Source organism: Chiloscyllium punctatum, chromosome 31 (assembly GCF_047496795.1).
Source record: "Chiloscyllium punctatum isolate Juve2018m chromosome 31, sChiPun1.3, whole genome shotgun sequence".
NCBI classification, from domain to species: Eukaryota; Metazoa; Chordata; class Chondrichthyes; order Orectolobiformes; family Hemiscylliidae; genus Chiloscyllium; species Chiloscyllium punctatum.
In genome coordinates, this window is record NC_092769.1 from 45,141,399 (window position 1) to 45,157,146 (window position 15,748).

Sequence of the window (15,748 nt, forward strand, 5' to 3'; positions counted from 1 at the left end):
TTGTGTCAAACACAAACTTACTTATCACAACTCCCACCCCTCCACCCACTCCCCCTCCAGATTCACATCTATACCATTTATGAATGCTACAAACAATAAGGGACACAGCACTGATCCCTGTGGTACACCAGGGGACACTGGTCTCCAGTCACACAAACAACCTTCTCCCACCACCCTCTGCCTCCTGATACTAAGACAATTTTCGCTGTAACGTTTCAAGTTATCCTTGATACTCTGATATTTTACTTTATTTTTTTCAGTTTCCCATGCGGAACTTTGTCAAAGGCATTGCATCAAAACTAAATAAGCGACCTCCTCAAACTAATTGAATCAACTCCATTAGTGTGACTTCACTCTGATAAAGTCATGATGATTATCCCTGATCAAGCCTTGCCATTCTGATTGGAGTTCAATTTTCACCTTCTCTATTTTCTCCAGTAGTTTCCCGAACAGTGATTTAATACTCGCTCGTCTATAGTTTCCTGGTCTATCTCTACCACCCTTACTGTGAAGTGCAATCATAATAGCTGTTCTCCAGTCCTCTGGCACCTCCCCTATTGTCAGATTCTAATTAAAATTTCTAGTCAGCGTCTTTCCTCCCTTGACTCCAACAGTATCCAGACCTGCAGATTGGTCCAATTTTATACCAGACAAAGCCTCAAACCCCGCTCGTATTTTACATCAATCTCTTTCCAAGAGCTTTCCAGTCCATCTTCTCGAATGCTGTACCTGCATCCTCCTTCTCCCAAGTAAAACAGCTGTGATGTTTACATGTAACAATCTATCAATGTTCTCCGGGTTGACACACAGATTGCCCCTTTGGTTTCTAATGGACACTAACTGTTTGCTGATTATTCTGTTCTACTTGTCCGTGTAGAATATCATGGGATTCTCCCTTATCTCTCCTGCTTGCACTTCTTCATGTCCCTCGGTTATTCTCTCCCCTCTATGTTTCTAAGTTTCAGTAAAATCACCTCTCATCTTTTGAAACTCGAGATCACAGGCTGAGTTTCCACATCAGACAATCTTGCCATTTTAGGGATTAATCTGGAGAATACCTTTTGCAGTTCATCTGTAGTATATTCTATCTTAGATTGGGACTCCAAACGGTACACAATACTCTCAGTTTAGTCTCAGCAACACTCTGTGCAGCTGGCGCATGGCATCTTCTATATTTCACATTCACATGAATGTAAACCTAATTTTTCGTTTCCTATTTGCTTGTGTTTAGATTACATTGCATTACAGTGTGGAAACAGGCCCTTCGGCCCAACAAGTCCACACCGACCCGCCGAAGCGCAACCCACCCATACCCCTACATTTACCCCTTACCTAACACTACGGGCAATTTAGCATGGCTAATTCACCTGACCTGCACATCTTTGGACTGTGGGAGGAAACCGGAACACCAGAGGAAACCCACGCAGACACGGGGAGAATGTGCAAACTCTACACAGTCAGTCACCTGAGGCGGGAGTTGAATCCGTGTCTCTGGCGCTGTGAGGTAGCAGTGCTAAGCACTGTGCCACTGTGCCACTGTGCCGCCCAATTCCTTTCACTTTAACTTTTCTTATGATGTTAGTGGGAGAGTTTATAAAAAAGATCCTCTTGAATATCCAACTATACGTTATCCATTAGCTCCTCATTGCCTACGTCCACAAGAATCATCTTCAAACCATTCCAAAAAATGTTTGCCACTTATGGTTTTCGTTTCATCGATGCATTATCATCCTCCCCAGTTTTCCCATTACCTTCTATATATCCAGTAACACGTTCTTTGTAATCGAGCCCAACAGACATCCGATCACGGATGACAAGTTACTGATCTGTAGTTCACCACTCTCCATCTTCATCCTTTCTTAAACTGTTGGATAATATTTATAAACTTTGCCTTATCCAGACTGGCTAAATATCTTTCGGGAATGTATTGGAAAACAACGAGATAATCTACGATGCAATCAATACGTCTATTGCTGCTTCCTCTGAAATTCTTGTATGAAGTACATCTGATCTGTCAGATTTATAAATACTCAATCCAGCTTTCTTTTAAAAGATGACATCAACACTGATAAGAATGATCTTAGATTTTACTTACACAAGTCCCATGGTCACTTGGTATTTCTGAGAGAATTTCTGGATATTCTGCCTTGAAGATAGACACAAAGAAACTGTTTCTTTTCCCTGTGATTTCTCTGTTGTCTTCAATAAGTTATTCTGTCCGCACACCCACTGTTCCATATTTGACCTTGTTTTTACTTTTGTTTCATACACTGATTTACTTTTGTTTTCGCAGTCTTTATATTTTTCTTTTGTTTGTATGCTTTTTCGCTTTTTGATTTTCTTTTCTTGGTCATCCGTTGCTGGGTCCTATATTTCTCCGAATCCACTGGCTTACTACGGTACTTGGCATTTTTCGAAGCTAATTCCTGTGATCTAATAGATAGTTGAAGGTGAGGCTGAAAGGGTTAGGTCGGAGAGGCGGGTGGACCAGATTGATCGGAAGGAAGATGAACACATAGGAACGTTCAAAAGGGGGGAGGATGCTGAGTTGGAAGATTGGACTGGGATAAGGTGGAGTTAGGGTAAATGGGGAAACTGGTGAAACCTACATTAATCTCCTGTGGTTGGAGGGTCCCAAGGTAGAAGAGGAACCTTTCTTCATCCATGCTTCGGGTGGTTAGGGTTTGGCGATGGAGGAGGCCTGGACTCTCACGTCCTTGGCAGAGTGGAAAGGGGAGTTAAAGTGTTCAGCCACAAGTCGGTGGAGTTGGTCAATGTGGCCGTCCCAGATATGTTCTCTGAAATGATCCACCTGCCTTACCAATGTAGAGAAGACCACACTGGCTTTAATGTATGTAGGAGATGAGGCGTTCTGTCTCCCTTCATCACCTATCACTTTCAACCCCACCTTCAGATCCCTATCGCATTCCTAGCTACCTCCCTCCTGCCACACCGCCTTCTCATTTATCTCTCAGCCCCCTTCATCCATAAGCCTCATTCCTGATGAAGGGCTTATGCCCAAAACGTCAATTCTCCTGCTCCTAGTACACTGCCTGACTGTGCTTTTCCAGCACTACACTTTTCGACTCTGATCTTCCAGCACCACACTCTTCGACTCTGATCTCCAGCATCTGCAGTCCCCAATTTCTCCTCACACCTTCAGGGCTTGCATGATTCAGATTTATAACGGTTACTTCAAATAAAACAAAAACTACCGTGTACTCAAGCAGCATGAAAGAAAACCAATGCATTGTGGTCAATGTTCCCAAAAGGTCCTTTACAGCAAAGTTTCCAATTAGTTCTTTTGATCATCCAACATCAATTTCTAAATAACCTGATCTCTAGCTCAGTGCTCGACATAATGTTAATGTAAACCATTTCACACGTGGTCATGAGATCCATTTTCCCAGCGTTAGCATTCAGTTGGGTTAACGCAGTTTAGATATAATGTAAACAGTACGTTATTACTGCAGTACCCACAAATGTGTAGATCTCATTTCCCGTTTTATAACATGTTCAACATTTGTATTGCAGCTTTCAGTTTGATATATAACTCCCATCAATGTTTCCTTCTCCTTGCTGTTTTTGCACTCCACCTTACTAGATTCTGGAGAATCTGAGCGATGTGGAATTTGGGGAGATTAATGGTTGAGATCATCTCGCCACATCATTTATGATCTTCTTAAGCATCATTGTGACACTTTCTCCAGATCTCCCGTTATGCTGATGGAGTAGAGAAGGATAATGATCGTTCATAAATGCTCCTTATTTCCCCCAGAGACCTGAGACAGCTCTAACCTGGGTGGGAACCTTACAGCAGGGTGGTAAAGTGTTTCTGCTGCTGTACAGGGTCTTAGTGTGATCACATCTGGAGTAGTGTGTAAAGATTTAGTCTCTTCAATGAAGAAAGGATGTAGTTATATTGGAAGCAGCTCAGAGATGGTTCCCTCAGCTGATTCCTGCAATGAAGGTGCTAGCTTATAACGAAAGGATGATCAGGTTGACCCAGTAGCCATTGGAGTTTACAAAAATTACAGATGATCTTATTTCAACATAGAGAATTACACAGATCGCGGGTGAATCCATTCCGTTCTCCAGCCTGTTACACAGGAACAACAGGAGGATATTCAGGCCTTCGAGCCTGTACACCAGAATAGGACGACACTGTTCAGCCCCTCGAGCCCGATGTATATTTATAGCAGGAGGCCAATCAGCCCCTCGAATCTATAACACTGGACCCAGAGTAGGCCATGCTGCACCAGTATCCTGTTACACAGCAACAGGATCAGTCTATTCAGCCCCCTCAAGTCCGTAACATAGGAACTGGAAGTGGTCAAACAGTGACTGGAGATTGTTACACTGGGATAACAGGAGGCCATTCAGACCCACCGAATCTGTTGCAAGGGAAATGTGTTAGGATAAAAACTATCTGAGACTTTTTTCATGAGAAAGGAGGAGGTAATTCAGACACGTGTCTGTTGTATGGGAACAAGAAAGACCAATTGCTCCCTTCGTCCCACCGTTTAGTATCTCCACCGATTATGGAGAAATATGAGAAGTCCCATCAGCCCCTCAAAATGTTACACAGCAACGGGAAGATTCCATAATCCCCCACCCCTCTAATGCATCGACAGGAGGTGGTCATTCTGGCCTTGGAGATGACAACATGGGAACCCCAGAAAGACTTCATCCCATCGATTTTGTACACCAGCAGGATGATGAGTCCTATCAGCCACACATACCGCTTATGCAGCAATTGGAGCACATCTCTTAAAACCTTTTGCCCATCAAACAGGAATTCAAAGAAAACGTGAAGGTTTTAGAAAGGGAAGAGCTGATAATAACTGAATACTTTAGGGAGTAAAATGTAACAATAAAGTATTGTAATTTAAGGCAAATTATTAGAATCCATTGTTGAGGACATTTGCAAACATAAACCACAAACCATCGGACTCAACATGGTTTTACAAAAGATAAACCATGATTGAAGTGTTTTCTTGAGTTATTTAAAGATGTGACAAACAAGGTGGATAGCGGGAATCCTGGAGATGGAATATATCTAGTCTTCGTGAAGGCATCGAATATGTCGCTTCTCCAAAGAGTGAGTGGTAAGATCAGACAGCATCAGTTTAGGGGTAATTTATTAGCTTGGATGGAGGCTTGGTTAACCAACAAAATGCAGTCAGATGAATTAAATGTATCATTTTATATTGGAAAATGCAATTTGTTGGGTGCCATAGATTTCAGTTCTCATGCCTCAACCATTTGGGATCGATATTATTACTCGGTTGATGGGATAGAAAATACTATAGTTACATTTTCAGATGACACTAACATTGGTGGGAAATTACTTCGGAATGATGATGCAAGAGATTTAAAAACTATATGAACAGGTTGGGTGAATGGGCAAACATTTAGCAATGAAAATTAAAGTGGATAAATATGGGGTTATTCAAGTTGGCCAGCCTAATAAAAAGGCAAATTATTATCTAAATGGAGAGAAACATCAAAGTGTTTAGGTGCAGAGGTATCTGTGTGAGTGCTTGCATATCACAGAAAACTTGCTTGCGGGTAGTTCAAATACTGAGAAATGCAAGTATAACTTCATCGTTTATTTGTAAAAGGAGAGAGTAGAAAGGTAGGGAGTGTTGCTGTAGCTATGCAAGGCATTAGTGAGGCTGCAACTGGAGTACAGTTTGGGTGTCCTGCAGAATGAGGTATTTCCATTGGAGTCAATTCAGAAGAGCTTCATAAGAATGATTCCATATTTGAAATGTTTGTCTTATGAAGAGAAATTGAGCAGTTCAGGCATATACTCTCGATTTTATAAGAACGATAGGAGAGCTCATTGAGGTCTGTAAGATGCGAAATATAATTGAAAGTGTAGAAGTGGAGTGGATATTTTTTTCATCAGCCGCAATCTCCAACAAGAGACTAGAGTTTGACGATCGAGAGATAGCAGGGATGTGGAACAGAGGCCGCGATGACATCAGCCATGATTGTACTCCATGGCGGAGCAGATTCGAGGGGTTGAATTCCTGACTGATTCTCCTCATTCATATTCAGCTTTTCCACTGTGTTACACAGTTATGGGAGAGGACTGTGTATCAAACAGGAAGCAGGCACTCCGGATAAATCAGTCTTAATCAGGTTGACAGAACGTCACCAGTGGAGTCACACAGTGACCAGTGCTGGGTCCTCCACTATTTACAATCTATATCAATGATCAGGAGGATGGAACAGATATAGAAATACTGAGTTTGGTAATGTTGCTGTGATAAGCAAGAGATTAAATTATCAAGAGAGGGTGGAGGGTCTACAGATAGATACAGAGAGGTAAAGGCAATGGAGAATAATTTGGCAGGTGCAATATAACATGATATAACCTGCCATTTCTTTTACAGGAATAATGGAAGGCAGTATGTTACTGAAATGGAGAGGGATTACAGGGATTAATGATACTGTGTACTGGGGGGTTCACGCAGCCCCGTTCAGACATGGGAGGTTTTGCTCCATCCCTGATCGTCTGCTCCCAGACACTCCAAGTGACCCCATTGCTCTCCGTACAGATGGAATGTTTTGAAGTGTTTGGTTGGTGATGGGGATGCTGTTTTCAAACATGTATTAAGGGGTCGGCCTTTATCCAAGATACATTCATTCATTTCTACATGGAGACCCGAAGACGATGGGAATGCTGTCTGCTTGTGAATGAGGGAACTGTGGCTGCTGTCAGGACAGAGGTATTCACCAACATAGTGTACTGTGCATGGACACACGGGAACATTAACAGAGAGAGAGATCCTTCAGTTCCTCTACCTCTCCCCATTGACATGGGTACTCTGCAGATGCCATGTACACCATCGGGAATCCCATTATACTGGATACACCCGGCAGCTCCCTGTTGTGGGGGAAACGATGTATTTACCTCATCCACCATGTATATCCTCCAACACCGAATGGTTACATTGATGGCAACATACTGGGAGATGATGGCTATGTCACCCAGTCCTGTTTGGAAAGTTCCAGAACATAGAAGGTGAATGAAACTGTCACCCGAACAGCCACTGGCAGCACCGTCCTTTCCCCTGGGGTGAAGCTGCAGGACGTGTTAAAGGAGGTGACACTGCTCTGTGACCAGCTCCTTGTTCAATCAGTGTCCCCTCACACTCTGCTCCTGGATTAAGTGCAGCTTGCGAGGCTGTTAATGGAAAACTCGTGTGGGTCCAACAGATCCCTTTCCACACATACACTAACTCTGTGTTTTCAGAGTTTCCCCACTCTGTAACCTTTACTCCATTTGTTGCTCATGTTACAGACCCAGATGCTGTATCTACAGTCCCCAGGCTCCACCCAAAGATGGGTCAGCAAATCCTCATGTCTCCCTGAATGTCTCAGGCAGCTCACAGCACAACCTCCAGCAAACCATCCCCAACCCCTCCACTACATTTTCAATAAGAGTCAGTCAGAAACTCCTCATCTATAAGTGTTGTGGACCAGACCAGATCCCTGCAAAATATTTTAAGAAGGTCGCTTAGACCCAAACCTTTCCTTATATTAAATATAGATGTGAAGTTTGCGTTTCAGATATGTTGTGACTGGTCAAACCTCTCGACATTAAGCAAAATATAATCTATTCAAATGCTTTAGTTAAAATACAATTAAAGAAAAGAACATTTTGAAATAGCTTATATGTTTGAACACTTACACAAACAATAGATACCGTACCTTCTTGGTAAACACTGCTTGGCACAAAGATATATTCAAATACAGATCCTTACATGCAGTTTTCCGATCGAAGAGATATCAACATCAACAGAGATCTCAGAGAGAAAAGCAGCTGGGGATCATGTATTGAACCGTCCAACCCTTTCCGGCATCTCCAACAGCTTCTGAATGCTGCAGCTAAAAGCAAACCGAGTCAACCTGGTCTGGGAGAGCTGGCCGCTGCCCTTCCATTGTTACCAATGTTTTAATAAAATCTAAAGGCTTTCTCAATTATATACTTAAACTGTTTTCAGACAGCAGTTCTGCACCTCTGTCTTTATAACATCTCTTCGAAAAAAATCCCAAGATAAAATAACCTTTTTATAGTGATAGTATACTCACAACTCCACCTTTAATAAAATGATCCATCAATATACAAAAAGGCATTCATTTTAGACCTCCTAATCTTCCTCTATGAGTAGACTGGCGGGAATGGCGGGATTATCTTTCACTGAAAGACTGAAGTGACTGGGCTTGTATTCCCTTGAGTTTAGAAGACTAAGAGGGGATTTGATTGAGACATATAAGATTATGAAAGGATTGGACACTCTGGCAGCAGGAAACATGTTTCTGCTGATGGGTGAGTGCTGAACCAGAGGACACAGCTTACAAATACGGGGTATACCATTTAGGTCAGAGATGAGGAGAAACTTCTTCACCCAGAGAGTGGTAGCTGTGTGGAATGCTCTGCCCCAGCAGGCAGTGGAGGCCCAGTCTCTGGATTCATTCAAGAAAGAGTTGGATAGAGCTCTCAAAGATAGTGGAATCAAGGGTTATGGAGGTAAGGCATAAGAGGATACTGATTACGAATGATCAGCCATGATCATATTGAATGGTGGTGCAGGCTTGAAGGGCAGAATGGCCTACTCCTGCACCTATTGTCTATAGTCTATTGACTGCAATGCATATATATTACATTGACTCTGATCATACAAATGTTCACAACGAGATTCGATTTCAGTCATTTTACTCCTGCCACAGAATGCCTTTGTCTTTCTTCACTCAAGTTTCCACAACGTGTCAAAACTTAGGTTTTCCATCCCTGTCACATGTATAATTTCATATTGAATGGCGGAAATAATAAGCTCAGTCGACACAGACTGATTATTTTTCTCCCAAAACTTCTCCAAAAACTTTAAGGGGTTACGATCAGTGAAAACGATTTGTCTCAGATACGTTATTTGCAATTTAAATGCTGAAATGTTGTAACGCCAACACCAAGCTCAAGGCCTCCTTCCCCATTGTGGAATAAATCTGTTGATGTTTCCACTGGACACTCCAACCACACGGTCCATAATGGAGCACTTCTCATCTCTCCAATAGTCCCTCTGAATGACATAGCTCCTCATGTCTCAGCATAAAAGAATTACATCCTTCTTTACCTCTTAATGCTGTAAACTCTTTACCTGCTACTCCTGGCCTATGCCAGTAAACCTTACTCTCACAGGGATATGTTCTAAGAAAATCTCATACATTCTTCTCAATCTCTCACAGAAACCAAACTTTGATTTCTGAACTCAATCATCATCATCAGCCATTTTAGCTTCTAACCTTCCCATTGTTACACTCTGCTCTTCCACATGAGTTCTCATGACTGCAGGAAGTAAATTGTTGAACTTCTCGAAAATAAGAATCTCTCTAAGGGTCATAGGTTTGCTCTGTTTTAATACCATTCCCCAACTTTCAAAATTTGTTTGATCCTTTCAAACACAACGTGCGTTTAACCAGGCATGCTATTTTAGATTCCTGAAACACTGTCTGTCAGCATCTGGCACAAGCTCATATGCACTTCAAATGGCTTTCTTTACCTCCTCATACTCAGCAGATACCTCCTCTGATAGGGATGCAAATGCCTATCAGAATTGTTTGAATCAACGAAATCCACATGTTCTCTGGCAACTGCATTTGTTTAGCCACTTTCTGAAATGATATTAAAAAGGCTCCCTCCATCATTCTCATCAAATTTAGATAATACCTGGATGTATTTAAACAGATCACCATCAGACCTTTGGCGATATAGTGTTGCTCATCCTCACTATCCTCCTTATCCAGCCGACTGTCTGCCTTCATCTTCACATTCTATGTCAACTTTCCTCTCTAATTACTAACTTTTGAAGTTGAAACTCTCTGCTTTTCTTCTCTCTTTTTCTCTCTTTCGTCTTCATTTCCTTTTCTTTTATTTCTACTTTTCATCATAATTCAAACAGTTTCAATTCCTTCTCATGTTCAAGGTGCCTCATTTGAAATTGAATTCTAGCCATTTCCAAAGACTCTGATGGCGGTTCCACCAAATGTAATTGCCGAGCTATAGCTGCAGTTATCTCTCATTTTCTCACAGACAAACAAAACCCCAACTCCAGTTTGTCTGCCAATTCCTACAGCTTCCCTTCATTACCTTTTGTAAAATCCCTAACTTTACTTCTTACACACCCAGAGAACTCTTCGTGACTGAAATTGTCTTTATACTCAACACACTGTTTAAACCAACCGAATTCAACATCCAGAACCAAAGACACTAACAACTACCATACGGGACCTTTGAACCCAATAGCCTCCCAGTGCACACTCTCCAGTGTCTGCATGAGCTTATTCTGGATTCTCTAGTTTCCTCCCACAATCCAAAAGTGTGCATGTCAGGTGAATTGGCCATGCTAAATTGTTTGTAGTTTTCAGGGATGTGTGGGTTAGGTGCCTTAGTCGGGGTAAATGTGTAATAATAGGGGAGAGGAATGGGTCTGGGTAGGTTACTCCTCGGAAAGTCGGTGTAGACTTGTTGGGTCGAATGGCCTGTTTGCGGACTGTAGGGATTGTGATTCTAAACCCAATTTGGTATTATCAATTTAGAACCAGACATGAGTCCCCAGTTTGCGATTGACCAACCATACTGCCTCAAACTAGTTTAATAGGGTAGCTTGGATACCAACCTTTTCTTATTTTAAAGGTAGATGTGAAGTGGGTGTTCCAGATGTGATGGTACTCATCAAACCACTCACCATTAAGCAAAACACAATGTATTGAAACACTCTAATCAAAATCCATTCACAATGAAGAGGAATTTAGACTAACTTAACTATTGGAAACCTTAACAGAATAATGGATACAGTACCTTCTACAAATGAACTGTTCCAATATACTACAATCACCTAAACACACCCCTTGGCAAAAAGGAACATTCAAACATGCATTCTTGCATACAGTTCTCCAGTCCAGGAGGAAAGAGCATCAAGTGAGCTTCCAGAGAGAATAGCAGCTCGGGATCATTTACTAAAACTTACACCCGTTCTGGGACCCCAAGCACCTGGTGATTGTTATTGCTACAATGAAAAGAAACCTAGAAAGCCTGGTCTATGCGAGCTGGCCATGGTTACTACTATTTATTAAAAACCCTAAAACCCCCGTAAGTTATTTACTTGAGCCGTTTTCAGTAGGAAGTTTGGCCTTTAAGACCTCTTACTAAAAATAAGGAGAAAATAACCTTTTATTAAAAAGGTGACAGCATTGTCAGGCAATTTAGATGACTGGTCCTTTACTCAGTGGTCTTCCTCGTGTTACTGATCGCAAGGTCACCTAAGAGGGACAGCCACAGGTACACACCAAGTTACAAGGATGTGTCTCATAACTTCTGAAACACACCTGTCCATGAACCATCACATGGGACTCAACGGGAAGTGAACAACAGCCTGACACACGCCATTTCATTACTTCTGAGCTACACAATGCCAGCACTCGATACACTAGGGAGACAAAACCGAAGGCCAGGGAAAGATATAAAGGGACAGAGAGATTCACATTAAAGACAGAAACAGGCAGTTAATTAACTGAAAAGATGTTGTGTAAATATGGGGAAAAAGACAGGGCAGTGGGACTAACTGCAGAAGTGAGATCTTCGTGAGTAAAATTACAAGAATGAAAACATTGAATAAAAGCATTGTCAGATCAGCTGAAATGGTTTGTTACATCAAATTCTGAATCTGCTTCACAGAACACCACAAACAAACATAAACTGGGACAAGATGACAGTCCAGCATGGAGAGCTGTGCACACCATGCTAGTGTGTTGCTCAGTGAACTGCACTATCTGGAGAGTATTGAAAACTATACTAACATATGCTAACTATACTCGCATCAGATTACTGCCTATAATGGGAAGGTTTGCTCTCTCTGTGTGTTCATCGGAGACTGAGAGAGTGTGCGCGATAGGCGTGGTTGAATGCGAAACTCATTGTTTGAGGAGGAACGCACATGGAGAAAACAAATTTAAATAAGAACAGCTGGCAGGCTTTTTGTTTATCAATAGAGAGAACGAGGGAGGTTTCATGGACAGATGATATAAAGTGTTTGAGAATGTTAAAATAAAGGCATTGCCAGACAAAACCGCAACATACATCGGCGTGCACATGAATGACAGATCGATGGGAGTTTGGTGTGAGTTCGAATCAGATTTGTTTCGGCAGGTTTGAAGCCGCGGGCGTCAGCAGCGGATTCTTGGCTTCATTAAGCCTGTACTTCATAGCTCAAGGTTCAAACAGCAGATGCAATAAACCAGTGAGATATATTCTGGAGTAGTGAGTATTTCAAGTTAGAAATGTCAGGGAATGGTGCCAAGAATCAGCTCATTGTCAAAGGGATCTCCCACAGTTGTGACTTGTCTGCTTCAACTGCAGATATTGGTCAAGGATGGGATGGAAACAGTGGAACGAAGTGGAGTTTGTAACTAGAACAGTAGACAGTGACCTCCATGCTCTTAACAGCAAAGGCAATGATATGATGCATTATGATTCTCCCCTGAAACTGAATAGTTCAACATCGAGATCCGTGAGTAACACTGCCAGAGCAGAGAGTGAGACAGTAATTGAACACCTTCATTGATGCAGTTAGCAGTGGTCTGTAGAGTGAATATTTAGATTTAGAGATTGGATTGGATTGGAACAATAATAGTGGCAGGAAGTGTAGACGATATGAAATAACTATAATACAGTCATAACTGGTTTATAAAAAACAAAATCTGGATAGTGACACTCACCAGGAACACCAACGATAGCCAGGAAGGGATAATAAAAGCATTGAATAATGAGAAGAGCGTAATAGATCCGCAATGATAATGACATCCAATCAAATGCAGGAAGATACCAAACATAATCGGCTAAACTCCTGTCTATTGTTGGAATATTCCTGTCTAATGTTCTCAAGTTGTGATCCATTGTTGGAATATTTCAGTCTAATGTTCTCAAATTCTGATCTATTGTTGGAACATTCCAGTCTCATGTTCTCAGATTCTGATCTCTCCTCCCCTTCTCTCTGGATCTGCTGATCCCTGTCTGTGCTGTCGGTGATGGTCCCGCTCATGTTATGGAATAACACATTGAACGGAGCCCATTTATCATTAAAAGATTGAAACCCTCCACTGGGATAATTAAAATCCATGGAGATTGGCATTAATTGCACTTACTGAACAAATAGGCTCAGTTAACCAATTCAATAAATCACTTTTCATATACTGGATGCAATGGATGAGGGTTGCTGAGGGATGGACCATAAATCTTTCAATATTTTATATCTTTTTTTCCTTGTATATGAGAGTATTAACAGAACACTGCAGGGGTCTATGTATGTTCCATTCTGTTTATGAAAGGAGGCAGTTATAAAATAACAGATCGGCTGCATAAAAAAGTGGGTGGGGGGTGGTGGGTGGGCAAGTTTCTAGATACCTGAACACAAAATACGGTGCTTATTGACCAGTGTGCGGCGACTCCTGGTTTTAATGGCCTGTTATCAAATCCTTTCATAACCTTGTGATAGAGCATTGGGACAGCTGCTCAGGTACAGACCGAAGAAATTCTCTCCCAATGGGCCTCTTCCAGAGGGAGAAGAGAAGACCAATCAGCCCATATTAGCCTGTTGCTACTTGAAAAGGTGGAAAGCTGGAATATTGGCACATTTTGTCAACACAATCATTCAGAACAAAGAGATGTGTTGCTGCAGCTGCATAAAGTTTGTGTTGTCTGTGTTTCTGTATCTGAGAAAGGATGGACCTCCATCAGATACAGTTTAACGGCTGCTCATAATCCACGGGTTGCTGTGTCTCGGATCTATTACACAAGGACAGGAGGAGGCCATGCAGCCTCTCGAGTGTGTTTAGAAGAACTGGAGGAGGCCATTAAGCCTCTTGAGTCTATTACAGAGGGACTGGAGGAGCCTAGTCAGACTTTCGAGCCCGTTATTGAGGGGCAGGAAGTGTTGATTTAATCTTCAAGTCTGTTTCGCGTAAATATAATTTTTAAATTAGTTGTGGAATAGGAAATACCTGATGTAAACATTAAAGTTCTAATTTTGAACAAGGCCAATTTTGAAATTGTTAGGCGAGGCCTGCGAAAGGCTGATTGGAATACCCTATTCACAGGTAAAGGGATGGTTGGAAAATGCAAGGCCATCAAAACTTGGTTTCAGAGAGTCCAGAGCCAACGTGCTCCCATGAGTGAGATGGGCAAGGCTGGTGGGTGCAGGGAGTGCTGGATGGTTAGATATTTTGATGTTATGGTCAAGGTAAGGAAGGAGGCATATGTCCGGTAAACAGAGCTGATATCAAGTAAATCCAGAGAGGTGTATAAGGGCAAAAAGTGTATAGTCAACGGGGAATTCGGGCCAGAAAAATTGGACATGAGATGGCTTTAGAAATAGGGTTAGCGAGGCATTGAAGAAATTCTACAAATCCTTTAATGGTAAAAGATTAACTAGGGGGAGAACTGGGCCCCTTAAAGATCAGTAAGACTACCTATGTGTGGAACCACCCGAGATTGGAGGGATATGAAACAAAAATTTCTCCTCAGTATTTAATGAGGAGGAGGTTACAAGAGCGAGAGAATGAATAAATATACAGTGAAACATTGAAAGGTGTCTATATTACAAGGAGGTGTTTGACATTAGAACATATAAAGGTGAACTAATCCCTGGGACCTGATCAGTTGTATCCCAAATGTTTGTGAGAAGCTAGGAAAGAAATTGGTCAGCATTTTGCTGATGTATTTGTATCATTGATTTCCACAGGTGAGGTGTCAAAAGACTGGAGGACAGCTAACATTATTTAAAAAGTAAGGAAAAAAACAGGTAACTATAGATCGCTGAGCCTGACGTCAATGGTGACTAAATTGTTGGAGGGGATTTTTTTTGGAAAGGATGTAAATGCATTTGAAAAGACAAGGACATTGGAGATCACGTCTCACTGACTCGGTGTAATCTTTTGAGGAAGTGATGAAGATGATTGATGAAGACAGGCCAGTGGATGTTGTCTTTATGGAATTCAGTAAGATTATCAAAATGTTCTACATGGTAGACTGGTTAGCAAGGTCAGACTGCTTGGGATCCAGGGAGAACTCGCCATTTAGCTCCGAAATTTTCTTGAATATTGGAGACAGGGCGTGACAGTGGACATTTGTTCATTAAACTTGGAGACCTGTGACCAGTGGCGTGCCGCAAAGATCAATAGTGGGTCCACTGCCTTTTGTCACTGATACAAATCATTTACATTTGAGTATATGAAGTATGGTCAGTAAGTTCGTAGATAATTCCAAATTTGGTGGTGTAGTCGACAGTGAAGAATGATCTCTCAGACTATAATGGGACCTTTTTAGGTGAACCGAGGAGTGGCAGATAGAGTATATTTTAGGTACATATGAGGTGTTGCATTTTGGCAAGACAAATCAATGTAAGACTTACAGGGTAGTGCCCTGTCGAAAGCTGCCAGTGAAGGAGAACTCCATAGAAATTATCGAATCCCTACAGTAAGAAAACAGGCTTTCCAGCCCATCGAGGCCACACCGAACCTCTAAACAGTATCCCACTGGACAAACACCTGCCCTATCCCTCTGAGCCTGCATTTCCCATGGCTAATCCACCTCCCCTACACATCCCTGGGTACGGTGTTCAATTTAGCATGGCCAATCTACCCTTATCTGTATATCTTTATACAGTTGGAGTAAACACATAGC